Source organism: Erinaceus europaeus, chromosome 1 (genome assembly GCF_950295315.1).
Source record: "Erinaceus europaeus chromosome 1, mEriEur2.1, whole genome shotgun sequence".
NCBI classification, from domain to species: Eukaryota; Metazoa; Chordata; class Mammalia; order Eulipotyphla; family Erinaceidae; genus Erinaceus; species Erinaceus europaeus.
The window spans coordinates 192,093,785-192,108,714 of record NC_080162.1 but is presented as its reverse complement, the minus strand read 5'-3'; the positions used below and the strand labels follow the sequence as shown (position 1 = coordinate 192,108,714).

Below are 14,930 nucleotides of genomic sequence, written 5' to 3'. Positions count from 1 at the left end.
TATGAATCTCACTTTTCATTCCATCAGAGGCACAATTCTTTTTGTTGAAACAGACTTCTCTGCACTTGATATAGATGGTTTCCATATTACATCTTTAGTTTCTTAGGTGTCCTTTAATATAGTGGAAAGTATTAATTATATGCCTCTCAAATCTTTCTAAAATGTAACTGTGGTCTGAAATTCACAATCTTGATTTGATTTTGATATTTTTGGATATGTTAGGAATTTTTTTTTTCTAGAAGGATGGATTATGAAACAGGCTAATTTTCAAATTCAGTAAATTTTGGGCCTCCTATCTGTCACCTAGATTTTGCTTACAAATAGAAATTATTATGTCATCCCTCCCTTGACATAATTTATCATACATAAACAAAAGATAAATCAACATGCCAGCTTTTGGAGAGATTCATAACTTTGTTGGGTTGCAAATGTTTCATGGTCTTATCACACTTTTTATAGGACTCATTCTTTAGTCTTTTTTGTTAAGATTTTTAAAATATTTATTTATTTCCCTTTGTGTTGCCCTTTTTTATTGTTGTTGTAGTTATTATTGTTGTTGATGTAGTCTTTGTTGGATAGGGCAGAAAGAAATGGAGAGAGGAGGGAAAGACAGAGAAGGAGAGAAAGATAGACACCTGCAGACCTGCTTCACCACCTGTGAAGCGACCCCCCTCTGAAGGTGGGGAGCCGGGGCTTGAACCGAGATCCTCACACCGGTCCTTGTGCTTTGCGACGCGTGTGCTTAGCTGGCTGTGCATTGCCCTTCTTATTGTTTTTATTGTCGTTGTTATTGGATATGAAAAAGAGATATGGAGAGAGGAGGGGAAAACAGAGAGCTGGGGAGAAAGATAAGACACCTGCTTCATCACTTGTGAAGTAACTCCCCTGCAGGTGGGGAGCCGGGGGGCTCGAACCAGGATCCTTAGCTGGTCTTTGCACTTTAAGTGCCACGTGTGCTTAACCCATTGTGCTACCACCCGACTCACTCTTTTTTTTTACTTCTTTGAAGACTTCACCTTCAACCTCACACTAAAATCAGTGTCACACGTATTAAGCTTCATCTTTCAGCAGGGCTTTACTTCCAAGTGTCAAACGAGGTCTTTTGTCTCTTGTCTTTGATTGGTGTCTGTCCTGTCAAATTAAAAAAATAATAAATAAAATTTAAAAAAACCAAGTGACTTGTTTTTGTAATATCTTATTTATTCATTAGATACAGAGAGAAATTGAGGTGCAGGTGGGTGGTAGAGTGAGAGACAAAAAAAAGACACCACATGTGAAACTTTCTACCCTGAAGGTGCGGACCAGAGGCTTGAACACAGATTCTAACTCATGATAATTTATGGTAATCCTAACTCATGGTAACTCATGGTAATCCTAACTCTTCTATGCAGGGCACTTCCACCTGGCCCCTAATTGTGGCTTGTTATTTTTCATGCTTCCATGTTTTACTCAAGCAGCTCTTAAGTTTACCTGGCAGCAATCCTGTGTCTAATTTCAATTATTGGCCCTGCTATGGTTTGGCTTCAGTTGCATCATTTGGTAAATTGGGCCACTCTTTCCAAATCATCTTTTATGTTGGGCATCTGTATAATACAGAGCTTATCAGGTTCCAAGATCGAGTGGGTACGACATTTGTCAAACCGTGTCTAAAAAAGTGCAGAAAAAGACTGTATTTGGTTCAATAATAATATTGATAAAGGGAGTACATCCTTTGACTATTAGACAATATGCTACAGAATCCAAGTTCTGTAATTGTTGTATTCCATAAAGTTGCAAGTAGATCATGGAACATAAATAAGTGTTGTTATAGGTACTTATTGAAGTGAAGGAGGAAAAAGGATTGTGGTCAGTAATTCCAGATATGATGTTCTATTTAAGATAGATTTCTTATTCAGATACTTTTAAAGACATTTTCTTCTGATGACTTAGGAGGATTTCATTTCACATAATAAATGTAACCAGAAAAAAGGTTGATTTTATCTTTTAATACTTGCAAACCCTACAAACATGATTTCATTCAGTTATAGGATTATCATTTGACAACTCTCATGAATACAGTATTCAAGTTATCATTAAAAGTGAGCTCAAGTAGATCTCTTTATATTGGAGACAAGAAAAATTCATGTCTGTGAATATGTCTCATGACATATGTCTGTGTAAATCAGTGTATTGAGAGATAGAAAAAGTGGAAAAGAATTCAAAGTGAGTCCTGTAAGGAATGAAGCCAATCTTTTATCTCTTTAGCGAAAATAAAGAAAGAGGGTAGGTGAAACAAAGCATATATTTATCATAATGAATTCATTTTGAAATCCCAGCCATTTAAAATATAATTAGTGTTGAGTATAAATATATGTATATACACACTATTAATGTTCTTGTTATTTAAAATCTGGATTTTTACTTTTCACTTCTATTTATTAACAGAACAATGAACAGAAATTTTCCAATCACTTTTCGTGTTATTATTTCTATGTAAATATGTAAATATTTCTCTCCTAAACAAGCTATTCAAAGACCAAGACCATACATCATCTTTACCTCATGCTTAGCCCAGAATATTACATTTACCCAGTCCTCTGTGTTTGTTGCATTAAATCAAATTGAATGTCCAGTTCCAATTTCAACCATAACAAAATAAACCCTTCAGCTTTTTGTGTGATTTTTTTCTTTCTATGCATACATATGGAAATACATTTTCAGTGTTACTTTTCCAGACTATTTCAAGGTGTTTTTTCTCTTGTAAGGGGATGTCACAGTATCTTAGCAGAATAACTTAGGTATTCTTGCTCCTGTGTCAGAACTAGATTCAGTGTACCCCACACCAAAGCCCAAAACATTTAAAACCAATTAACTAGTACCATGCTATTATCTCTCTTTTTTTAAAGAAATATTATCTTTATTTATTTGATAGAAACATCCAGAAATTGAGAGGAAGAGAGATATAGAAAGGGAGAGAGACAGAGAGAAACCTTAAGCCCTGCTTCAGCACTTGTGAAGCCTTCCCCCTGCACGTGGGGATCAGGGACAGGCACCTAGGTCCTTATGCACTGTAACACGTGTACTCAACCAGGTGCACCACCACCCAGCCCCTATTCTCCTCTAAACAGCACAATAGCAGTAACCTGTCTCTGCTTTGATCACAGATTCAGCAATGTCCACCATGGGCCTGGCCCTGCCATCTCAAATTGGGGAAACAGAGGAAATCCCTACCTTCCAGAAATGAATCGTTAAATTGAGAAAAGAGCATTTTCATTGACAATAGTCTTGGTGATGGTAATAATAGCTGCACATTCGGCATTCTTGATCTTGAACAAGTGCTTCACACACCATGCTTCCAAGAATATTGCGACTGAGGCCTTCAATATGCTCTATGTTCAGGCTGAGGTTATGTTCAAGGAGTTTTCTTAACAGGTCTGTACACTTGTGGCCTTTGGGTAAAGCAGGCAGTCTAATTCCATCTTAATGTCAATGCGTGCTGCTTTCTGAGCCAAGAAATTGTTGGAATGGGATATGTAGCATAAAATTCAAAAAGCATCTAAAAACTAGGAGTGTAGACCCCTAATGAAGAGGAGAACGAGATTTCCTTCTGTAATGCTTGCATTCCCCAGTGTGACACAGTTTGTGGTTTAGGTAGTGTCTGAGCTTGAATGGGAAGGTTAAGACTGACTTGAACACAAAGAATGGGCAGATTGAACACAAAGAATGGGCAGGAGCAAATGCTGGAGAGGTTGTGGGATCAAAGGGACCCTCCTGCACTGCTGGTGGGAATGTAAATTGGTCCAACCTCTGTGGAGAACAGTCTGGAGAACTCTCACAAGGCTAGAAATGGACCTATCCTATGATCCTGCAATTCCTCTCCTGGGGATATAGCCTAAGGAACCCAAGACACCCATCCAAAAAGATCTGTGTACACATATGTTCTTAGCAGCACAATTTGTAATAGCCAAAACCTAGAAACAACCCAGGTGTCCAACAACAGATGAGTGGCTGAGCAAGTTGTAGTCTATATACACAATGGAATACTACTCAGCTATTAAAAATGGTTACTTCACCAGTTTCAGCCGATCTTGGAAGGACCTTGAAAAATTCATGTTAAGTGAAATAAGTCAGAAACAGAAGGATGAATATGGAATGATAGCACTCTCAGGCAGAAGTTGAAAAAACAAGATCAGAAGAGAAAACACAAGTAGAACCTGAACTAGAATTGGCTTATTGCACCAAAGTAAAAGACGCTGGGGTGTGGGACAGGGGGAGAATACAGGTCCAAGAAGGGTGACAGAGGACCTAGTGGGGGTTGTTTGTTATATGGAAAAGTGGGAAATGTTATGCGTGTACAAACTATTGTATTTACTGTCAAATGTAAAACATTAATTCCCCAATAAAGAAAGGAAAAAAAAAAAGAATGGGTAGGAATATTGTGGACAGGTCAGAGCAGGTAGTCCTTGCCCTTTATTTAGTATGACTTGCCTGATATCCCTTTTGACCAAATCTGGACCAATCTTATGATGAATCATCTGTCCCTCATTCAGTGAATGATATGGATTCATTCCTTTGTAAAGTCTCTTCCAGACTATAAATTCCCCTCAGCCTCAGAATTCTCTACCATGCGGGCTCATTTCTACTCTACCTTAGATGAATTTCTATTTGTCTCTTGTTAGTGTTTGCATGTTTCCCCACTTATGCTGGTTGTGTCTCAACAGGAAGGAAGCAAGTTTCTTGGAAACAAAGATTTTTTTGTTTTGTTATTAACTCCCCTCCTTCCTGCCCTGCCCTCTATTTACACTGGAAATTTAGCAAGCAGTACTGACAGATGACTCAGGTGCATGCTATGAGGAATATATTAAGGCAATAAAACTAATAATTGACAAACCGCAGAGTGGCGCACTATGTTTAAATGGAATTCTCATTGTGTTTGCCTGTTGGCACTGTGCATCCTTTTACCTTTAGTTTTATTTACAAAAAAATTCATTCCTTTTGACATGATGATATTTTCTCCACATTCATCATTCCAGTATTCATTTCTTAAACTTTTTATTTATATATGTTATTTTAATAAGGTAAATAGTTTCAAAAGTCAAGTAATAATAGCCTTTGACGATTAAACATCATCTTCTTATCTATCATTATCACTAAATTTTTATCACTTCATTGAGGGGTTGATGGTTTACAGTGCACTTATTTATACATAGGTACAAGTTCTCTCCTCATGATAGTTACCTGCAAAACACTCTTTCATGGAGAGTACATTACTGGTTGAGAATTTTTTTTCTATTATCCTCCCACTAAGTTTGATATCAAGTTTATAGACTGGAAATTGTTTTGGGGGGCCAGGCAATGGTGCGTGTAGTTAAGTGTACATATTACCTGTTGCAAGGACTGAGGTTTAAGCCCCGGCTCCCCACCTGCAGGGGGGTCTCCTTATAAGTGTTGAAGCCGGTCTGCAGGTGTGTATCTTTCTCTCTCCTTCTCTGTCTTCCCCCTCCCCTCTCAATTTCTCTCTGTCCTATCAAAAATAAATAAATAAATATAAATTTTAAAAATGGCCACAGGAGCAGTGGATTTATAGTGCAGACACTGAGCCCCAGTGATAACCCTGGAGGCAAAATAAATAAATAAATAAAGACATGAAGTCATATGAGATATCAGTAAGTGAATGTGAGTGAGCAGGTGATTGCTGATTCCAACAGACTAGAGAAAGAACGGCAGCAAGAAGCAAAGTAAATCTGTACTACAAACTCCTGGAAATGTTCAGGAGGCAAAGTCTGTTCTCAAAGAAGAGACAGGTGGCTAAAACCAGGGCAGTCTGTGGAACACATTTAAAGGAATGGCTAGAGGCCCAGATGACCGCTTAGTAGAAGAGAAACTATTGACTGTGACTTGGAATCAGGGTTTGGAACAGAGAGAGAGTGACCAAGATGCCAATCCCAAGTGGGCTAGGACCAATTGCTCAACTGGGGTTATCTGACAATGTAACCCCCCAAACTGCAAACTCGCCTATTCCCTTGCTGCACCCTGTTCCCATGGGAGTAGGCAGCTCTGGCCCCTTGACAAGAGATTGGGAAGGCTTCTTACTGGGGATGCTGACCTGCTCAGAAAGCTCTTCCATACTGACATATGGGAACCCTCAGAAAGAAAGAGCTTGCCACATTGTTAGGCCACTGTGGGACTGGGACTCATCTAGTTGGCAGGTGCACCAGAACCTCTGAATTGGGTTTTAATGCTTTTATTCTTACTGATGCCTTTGGCAAAGATCAGCGACAAACAAGAAAAAAAGAGAAAATGTTGAGATTTATAATTACTATCCTCAAAGGGAAAAGAAAATACATCTATCAGGTGTCGGTGGTAGTGCAGCAGGTTAAGTGCATGTGGCTTGAAGTACAAGGACTGGCATAAGGATGCTGGTTCAAGCCCCCAGCTCCCCACCTGCAGGGGGTCACTTCACAGGTCTGCAGGAATCTTTCTTTCTCTCCCCTTATACGTCTTCCCCTCCTCTCTCCATTTCTCTCGGTCCTATCCAACAATGACGACATCAGTAACAACAACAATAATAACTATAACAACAATAAAAAACAACAAGGGCAACAAAAGGGAAAAGAAAGAGAGAAAATAAAACATCTATCTATGGAGGAAAAGAGTGAGATGTTATTAGTAACAACCACCAAGAATATACTTAGGAAGAAGCATACACTTTTTTATGAGAAATATATGTACATTGAGAAGATCACATCAAGAAAATCTCAAAAGACAGAAGAAGGAGAAAGAGAAAGGAGGAGGAGGAGGAGGAAACTGTCAGGAGGAGGAGAAGAAGGAGAACGGAAGGAGGAGGAGGAGAAGGATAAAAAGAAAATGAAAACAGATTTTTAAACATGAAAGCAATAAATAAATAAAAATGGAAAGTTCACTTCTGTGAGTCAGATTTACAAAGCACAGTGGTGGTGCACAGAATTTGCATGCAAGAGGTCCCAGATCAAATATCGACTAACATCAGTAGCGAGAGCTGAAAAGCACTTTGGTCAACAACAACAACAACAAATCAAATAACAGGGTTACAAAACTACAAGTCACAGAAAATGGGTGGGGGTAGATAGCATAATGGTTATGCCAAGAGACTCTCATGTTTGAGACTCTGAAGTCCCAGGTTCAATGTCCTGCGCCACCATCAGTCAGAGCTGATGATAGGCAGTAATTTTAAGAACAATAAAGTAAGACAAGAAGTTTTGGTTGAATGAATTTACAGATTTTTAACTGAGTAAATGAAAGGAGTTCAGACTGCGGCTAGGTGTTGTGCAACTGGATTAGCTCTGGTTTATGGCAGTGCAGGGGATTGAACCTGGGACTTTAGAGCCTCAGACATGAGAATCTCTTTGCATAAACATGCTATCTACCCCCACCCTATTTCTCTTTTTCTACCTTCTCCTTCCCTCTCTACTTCTAGCTGTCTCTGTCCAATAAATAAATAAAGATACATTTTTAAAGTTCAGATATGAATATGAAACTAGAGAACACCAGGAAATATCTCCTGAGAGAGGCTCCAGGAGAGGAGAAATGGATTCTACGTGAAGGAAAGGAGTTAAAATATCACTGGATTTAGCTGCAACGTGAGACACTAAAAGATAATGAAGCAATACTTTCACACTGGAAAACTTTTTCTTTCTTAATTTTTACTAGATAGGACAGAGAGAAACTGAGAGAGGATAGGGAGATAGAGAGAAGGAGAGAAAGACAGACACCTGCAGACCTGCTTCACTGCTTGTGAGGCGACCCCACTGCAGGTGGGGAGCTGTGAGCTCAAACTGGGATCCTTGAGCTGGTCCTTGCACTTTATATTATGTACTTCACTGCCCAGCCCCCTGATTTCATGTCTTCTTATATCCTCTTTGTTCCCTAAATTTGTACATAAAAATCTCTTTCCTCCTACATCATGGTGTTTTTTTGGGGGGAGGGGACCTGTGCTAGTCTATGTTGTGTAACTGAAACTAACACTTATTTAATTTTATTTGTGTATTTCTTTCTACTTTTAGCAAGGTATATCATTGATAATGTGAGTTAGTACAAACAGAATGTCTATACTATACATATAATAGTCCTTAATGCTACTAAATATTGTAGTGCATTTATTTTCATGTGCATTTACTGATCACAATGTTTATTACATTGCCTAGGAAAGAAAAATGTTTTAAAATATCCTTGATGTTAGGACAAGAATAAATATATGAGAAATTTTCAAAAACAATAGTTATCCATCGAGGGCTAGGTGGTAGCACCTGGCTGAGCTCACATGTTACAGTGCACAGACAACCAGGTTTGAGCTCCCATCCTCACCTGCAGAGGAAAGCTTCACAAATGATAAAGCTGTGCTGAAGATGTCTCTCTTGCTCTCTATTTTCCTCCTCCCTCTTGATTTCTGGATGCTTCTATCAAATAAATATAATTTAAAAAGTGAGATATATAAAAAAAAATCAGTTACCCATCTATTGGAAGTAGGGAAACATTATAGTAAAAATTAGTTATAATCAGAAAATTCTTAAACATCAAAACACAATTGTCTAGCCGCATGGCCTTTGATATTAGTTCTGTAGCAATATCAGTAATAAGAAAAAATACTGGCTTACGAATCAGTGTTCATATCTTTTAGTTGGGGTCTGTAGGGAAAATAAAATACGAAAGATACATTAAGGTTGATTGCTAATCAGAAATATTGAATGAAGCCACTATAGCTTACACATTTTACCAAGTACTTACTATGTGAGAAGAAAGATATATTTAAAAAATACCTATATAAACAAACACAAGAACACAAATATACAAGTAAGACAAATTTAAACTTAGGAGTTACAGACTTAAAAAAAAAAACTATTGAAAGAGAAGGAAAATGGACTTCACAATTTTGAAATTTATCTCAGTACATTTTATTTGATTTTACCATTTTAAAATTTTATTTACTTATATATTATTGGATAGAGACGGAATTAAATTGAGATGGAGAGGGAAAGAGGTTGGGAAAGAGACAGAGAGATTCCTGCAGCCCTGCTTCAACACTTATGTAGCATCGCCTTTGCAGGTGAGGACAAGGGGCTTGAACGCAAGTCCTTGCTCAGTGTAGTGTGTGTGTTTAATCAGGTGCGTTACCACCTGGCCCCTAGTACAATTTACTTTAAATTATACGACGCTGAAGTCAGTCCAAGAAAAAAAAAATCAAATCCACACCAGTGAAAAGCAATTAAAAGAACTGCTTTACATTTTTTAATTTAATGCAATCGTATTTTATATGAAATAGACAGAAAATAGTGCACTGCTCTGTCATAAGTGATACCACTGATCAAACCCCGGCCACATGCAGACAAACAAGCACTCCACTGCTAAGCCACCACCTTGCCTGTGAGTTGCTTTTCTACTTTTAACAATGATGAAAAAAAAACAAAAAACTCCCACATCTCAGTCTACACCATGATATCACCCTGTCCACATTCAAGGAACCATGCAGCCTATGGCAGGAGAAGCTGGAATAGGCAGCTGTATTTAGCAGAAGTGACTTCTGTTTACAGGCAATCAGATGTGTAACAATCTTGATTTCTCATTGCAATCGAGGGAGGAGATTATTAAAATAAGGAGGGAATTTGCAACATCAGATCTGCATATATATATATATATGTATATATATATATATACATATATATATATATGGAATTAAGGAGAAAAAAATCTTCTTTTACATGAAGGAATAAACAAAGCTATCAAGAATGTGATGTGGAGAGTCAGGTTAAAAGAATATAGAATCAAGATTTTTTTCTTGGAATTCCCATGAGAGTGAGTCAAAGTTCTGAGACTATGGAAAAGAGAGAATCTTTTTAAGATTTATTCCTTTTTACAAGAGAGAGAGAGAGAGAGAGAGAGAGAGAGAGAGAGAGAGAGATGGGGAGAGAGAGACAGAGACAGGGACAGAGACCAGGGCAGTGCTGTGATAGATGTGTGCCAGGAATTCAACCCTTGGCCTCATGATTGCAAATCCTGTGCTCTCGACCTTTCCCCTGAATCAATTCCTTGGCTGCCTGCAAAGGCAAGACTCTTACCCAAGTTGGTTAACTAGCTTTGTATTCAGACTGACAAGTGGAGGCCTGCAGTTTAGCTAGTCACTGATGCCACAAAGAATAGAAAGCAGAAGGGCCTGCAACTAACCTTGCCCCAGGTTAGCAGGGTGAGGGGGTACGCCTGTATGCATTTCATCCAAATCATACAGAAAAGGTGGCTCTTTGCAATCAGTCCTTGGTTCCTGAAACACAAAGGATATGGAGACTTCTCAACCGTTACTGCTTTCCAGGATTGGGGGATTCTGACACATTTCAGCACTAACAATATGAGTGAAGCTGTGGTGGTGAATGAGGGCAATGGCTATGTAAAGCAATGCAGTGAGCAGAGCCAGAGCTCTGCTAAGTAAATGTACAAGCTCCCATGGCGATACAGAGCCAGAGCAGTGGGCAAAGGGCAGGCAAAGAGCACTGTGCTGGGCCTTACTGGATGACTGGTTCTGTGGAGGTGTGGAGGAGAGCACCAGCTCCCGACCAGGGAAAGTCAGGGAAGATCATAAAGGGAAATGTGCTTTAGAAACTTGATGAGGCAAAACTTATGTTCCAGTGAACGAAGGGAAATTTGATCTTTTCTGACGGATGAGAGATTCGTTTCCTCCTTAGGGCTCTTATGCCAATAGTCTTCAAAACTGACATCAAGGTGGAGTGAAAAATATCAATGTACTGGAGCTGGGTGGTGGCACACCTGGTTGAGTGCACCTTACAATGCACAAGGAACCAGGTTCAAATCCTTGGTCCCCACTTGCGGAGGGAAAGCTTTGCAAGTGGTAAAGCAGTGCTGTAGGTGTCTCTCTTCCATTTTCTCTCTCCATCTCTATCTCCCCCTACCCATTCTGGCTGTTTCTATCCAATAGAGACAATTTTAAAAAGTTAAAAATATCAGTGTATGAAACTTTTTTTTTCTAAAGAGCGTTAATATCCAACTTTACTCATTTTGACTGACCACAGAGAAATTTAGGGGGTGAGAGAGCAAAGCTTTGGGTGGCACAAGTTGCCCACAGTGTGGTTCTTATGTCTAGATGACTTGCTGGAGGGAATCCTGAAAAATGACAGTAGGGCTGACAACATAGCTCAGCTGTATACTGATTTGCTTTGCCATGTATGTGACCCAGATTTGAACCTGGTACCTACCTTATTGAAGGAAGTTGGTGATGTGGTATCTCTCCTGTCTGTCTGTCTCTGTGTCTCTCTCATCTAGCTATCTGTCTGTCTGTCTATCATCTGTCTATCTATCTCTGCCTTCTCTGTCTTGATATAAAAAAAAGACAGTAAATATCACAGAGTTTGACTTGCATAAAATTATACATTTGGGGGCCAGGTAGTGGTGTACCTGCTTAATCACACAGATTACAGTGTGCAAGGACCCAGGTTCAAGTCCCTGGCCCCCACTTGCAGGGGGAAAGTTGCACGAGTGCTGAAGCAGGACTGCAGATGTCTCTCTGTCTCTTTCCCACTCTACCTCGCCCCCCCCCAATTTCTCTGTCTTTATCCAATAATAAATTTTTAAAAATTTTAAATAAAAAGAAGTTATACAAGAGATTGATGGCAGAATTAACTTTTAAAAGATGTCCTCATTCCCCAACAAGTAATAGGAAGCAGGAGACCTCAGGAGACTTAGTTGTTTTAATGAGCTTCTGGGAAAAGTCCAGATCATTAGCACAACATATGGAGCCTACTGTCAACCCTCTTCTCTCCTGCCCCTTTGTATCCTTACAGTGTCAGTCACAGAGCACCAGAGCACTCCTTTCTGTAAAAATCACTGGTTTTTGAACATCACTGAGCTTAAAGTACTGGATTTCTCTATCCCCAGTAAAGTAATAATAAAAAAATCTTAAAAAGAAGAGTATATGTTTCAATTTTCCTTCCAAACAACTATTAATGGCCTATCATTAACCAGGTGAAAAAAAGTCTTACGGATAATATGTTGACAGATAGTTGATTAACACATATTTTTTGTGTTATATGGATTGTATATAGTATCACAACAAATGAAAATATTCCTAAAGAAATCATACAGAAGAAAATATATTTGCATACAGGATCTTTTAATACTGTAGTTTCTATCATCTGTTGATAAGATAATCCACTAGAAGGGAACCATCAATGTTCAAACCTATTTGTCCTATGGCCAACTGTATCTCACTGAGCTGGAGTGTGTGGATCTAAACATGAGGGGGGACTCTGCTCTCTTGTGTTCCTCTGCCTGACGGATACCTTGCCTGCTTACTGAGGTGTTCAGACTCATCGGCAAAGCATACAGTCAAGGTCTAATTTGCAGTCATCTCACTCTTCTCTGTTTTCCCAGGTTGGTGGACTTGGTGGATAAAGGGATATGTGTGTGTTTCAATTTGGAGGAGGAGGAAACAGCAGAGAGGTTTTCTCAGTCACAGTTCATAGAATGACCTCTCCTGGAAGTCAAAGCAGCCTGCATGCATTGTTGCTGTGAGGTTCCTGCTATCCGTCCCTCCTGCCATGAAGTGAAAATGAGAAGACTTTGGTTATCCAGAGAACATATATCTTCTCTCCTCTGTGGCAGTCTAACCACTTCACTTGGTGGACTGAACCAATTGGACGAAGCTGAAAGGCAGATTTTTACACTCAAGTCGCTAAGAATCAGTTCGGTGCCTGGTTTGGGTGAATTTCAATATTATTTAAAGGCAAATGGAAACTGTTCCTAAGTAATGGCTTATTTAATCTAGTTGAGTAATTTTTAAACTCAGCTAGGATATTTTGGAGCTGGCAGCTTGGGGAGTGTGAGAACAATTTGGACTCCTTGTTTCTTGCTTAGGTTTGTTTTGTACACAAAGTATCCATTCTGCCAGCACCATACAACTATCATAGCAGGATACAGACCTGAATTGAAGTTAATGACCTTCTCTTAAAATTGTTATTGATTAAAAATGTATATCCTGGAAATACCCTGAAAAGAACATATTATACCTAGTAGGTAAACAATAGAAACCATTTCCTTTTCAGCTTCTGTAATGGTTTCAGTGCTTGTCATTTCTAGCCACCACCACAGAACGAATTCTATTCCATGTGTGATAAGTTCATCATTCTGTCTAGAGGGAACAATCAATCGGGTCTGAAAATTACACTGGGACTGAAATTGGGTGTAAGCACAAAGCTGTTGAAAATAATAGACCTGTGTTCGAACCCTTAAATGGATGAAGCAGGCCTCTGGCCTGTCGCTCTGCACTCATTGTCCTCCGGTCCTTTTCTACATGTACAGTGTGTTCACAGCTGACCACCCAGTCTCTTTGGGCTTTCGTGAATATGCATGCTCCAGCTCTCAGCCTTGGCTTCCGGTCCAGGGTCTCACATCCATGTCTATTTCCTCCAGCATCTATCAGGAGGATCCCTAATCCATTCTGCACCAGCCATCTGGTGTTGTTCTGGTGAACAGCTCTTCTGAGGAGCCACCAGACTATGGGAACAGCAATTCAAGAGGATTTGTTGTGAGCTTTACAAAGACAGGCTTTTCCCTGGGGTGCAGAATTTTGTGCCAGACCAAAAAGTATGCATGAGAGACTGCTATTATTTTCCACCTGTTCAGGCTGGAGGCAAAAGCCAGGGTTGTACTAGTAGGTTGGGATCAAGCTAACAGAATTTAATTGATGACTTTATAGGATCTTGTGTTGTGGGCGTTCCTGAGTAAAAACAGCTGGTGTCTTTTCTCTTTGAATGAAAACTGAGCTCTTTGCCCTTTCCCTGAGTGTTTCTTTTTTTGTGTTTTTTTTTTTTTTTTTAGTGTTAAACATCTTAGAGTGCCAGATTTGAAAAGGTAGGAAAATTTGCTAGTTGCATTTGATGCAAAGTGAAAGAATTCCTAACATTTCTCTGATCACTTCTGAATACCCCCAGATTCTTCAGGAAGTGTGTGCGAGGAAACCAGGAGGCAGTGGTTAGATTCAAGTCTGTTCATATCAATATAGTGAACTGAGTGAGTGGTGCTTGGCTTTCACTCTCTCTGGTAGCACCCAGCAGGGAGAAATTCACTTACTAGCACCCTCCTTTTCTCACCAGCTCACATTTACTAGATGGGCAGGAAGTTCTCTTCCCAAATTAGATGGGCATAGGGTTGTTTTGTTTTTGTTTGTTTTTCTAGCAGTTAGACATAGTTTTTTCTTTCTTTTTCTTTATTCCTTTCTTTCTCTCTTTTCTTTCATTTTTCATTTTATTTTATTTCATTTCTTTCTTTTTTTTTTTTTTTCGCCACTATGGTTATCACTGGGGCTCAGTACCTGCATGACAAATCCACCATTCTTGGTGGCCATTTTTTTTCTTCCTTTTTTAATTACGTACATCAAAGAAAAACTGAGAGTAGGGATTATAGAGTGGGAGAAAGAGAGACAACCTGCTTCACCTGTTGTGAATCCATGCCCAAGATGTAGAAAGGGGGCTTGAACCCCAGTCTCTACATATTGTAACATGTGCATTCAACAAGAGTGTGCCTCTTCTCAGCCTTGTATAGGGCTCTTCTAACTGTACCAGTGTCTTGGCGGGGGGAGAGCAGATTCCTTTTAGAGGTGTCAGTGATGAGTGAACATGACATTCTATTGCACCTACTCAAGAGGTGGTACTCAAGGGGCTGGGTCATGGTACACCAGGTTGAGCACACCTGCTACCATGTGCAAGGACCTGGGTTCAATCTCCCAGTCCCCACCTGCATGGAGGAAGCTTCATGAGTGGTGGAGTCAGGCTATAGATGTCTCTCTCTCTATTTCCCTTTTCCTTCTCAGTGTCTATCCAAAATAAATATAAACAAATCATGTTTTTTTTTAAAGAGATAACTTGAGAGACAGAGAGATGGATCAGAAAATAAAGTTAGAAATTCTATCACTT

The 14,930-nt window shown here is 39.4% G+C and overlaps 1 protein-coding gene across 1 annotated transcript in view; it reads left to right on the top strand.

Annotated features, from left to right (window-relative positions):
• CLVS1 (clavesin 1) overlaps positions 1-14,930 on the top strand; it is a 210,647-nt gene that overhangs the window by 45,200 nt on the left and 150,517 nt on the right. The gene's annotated exons all lie outside the window — the stretch shown is intronic.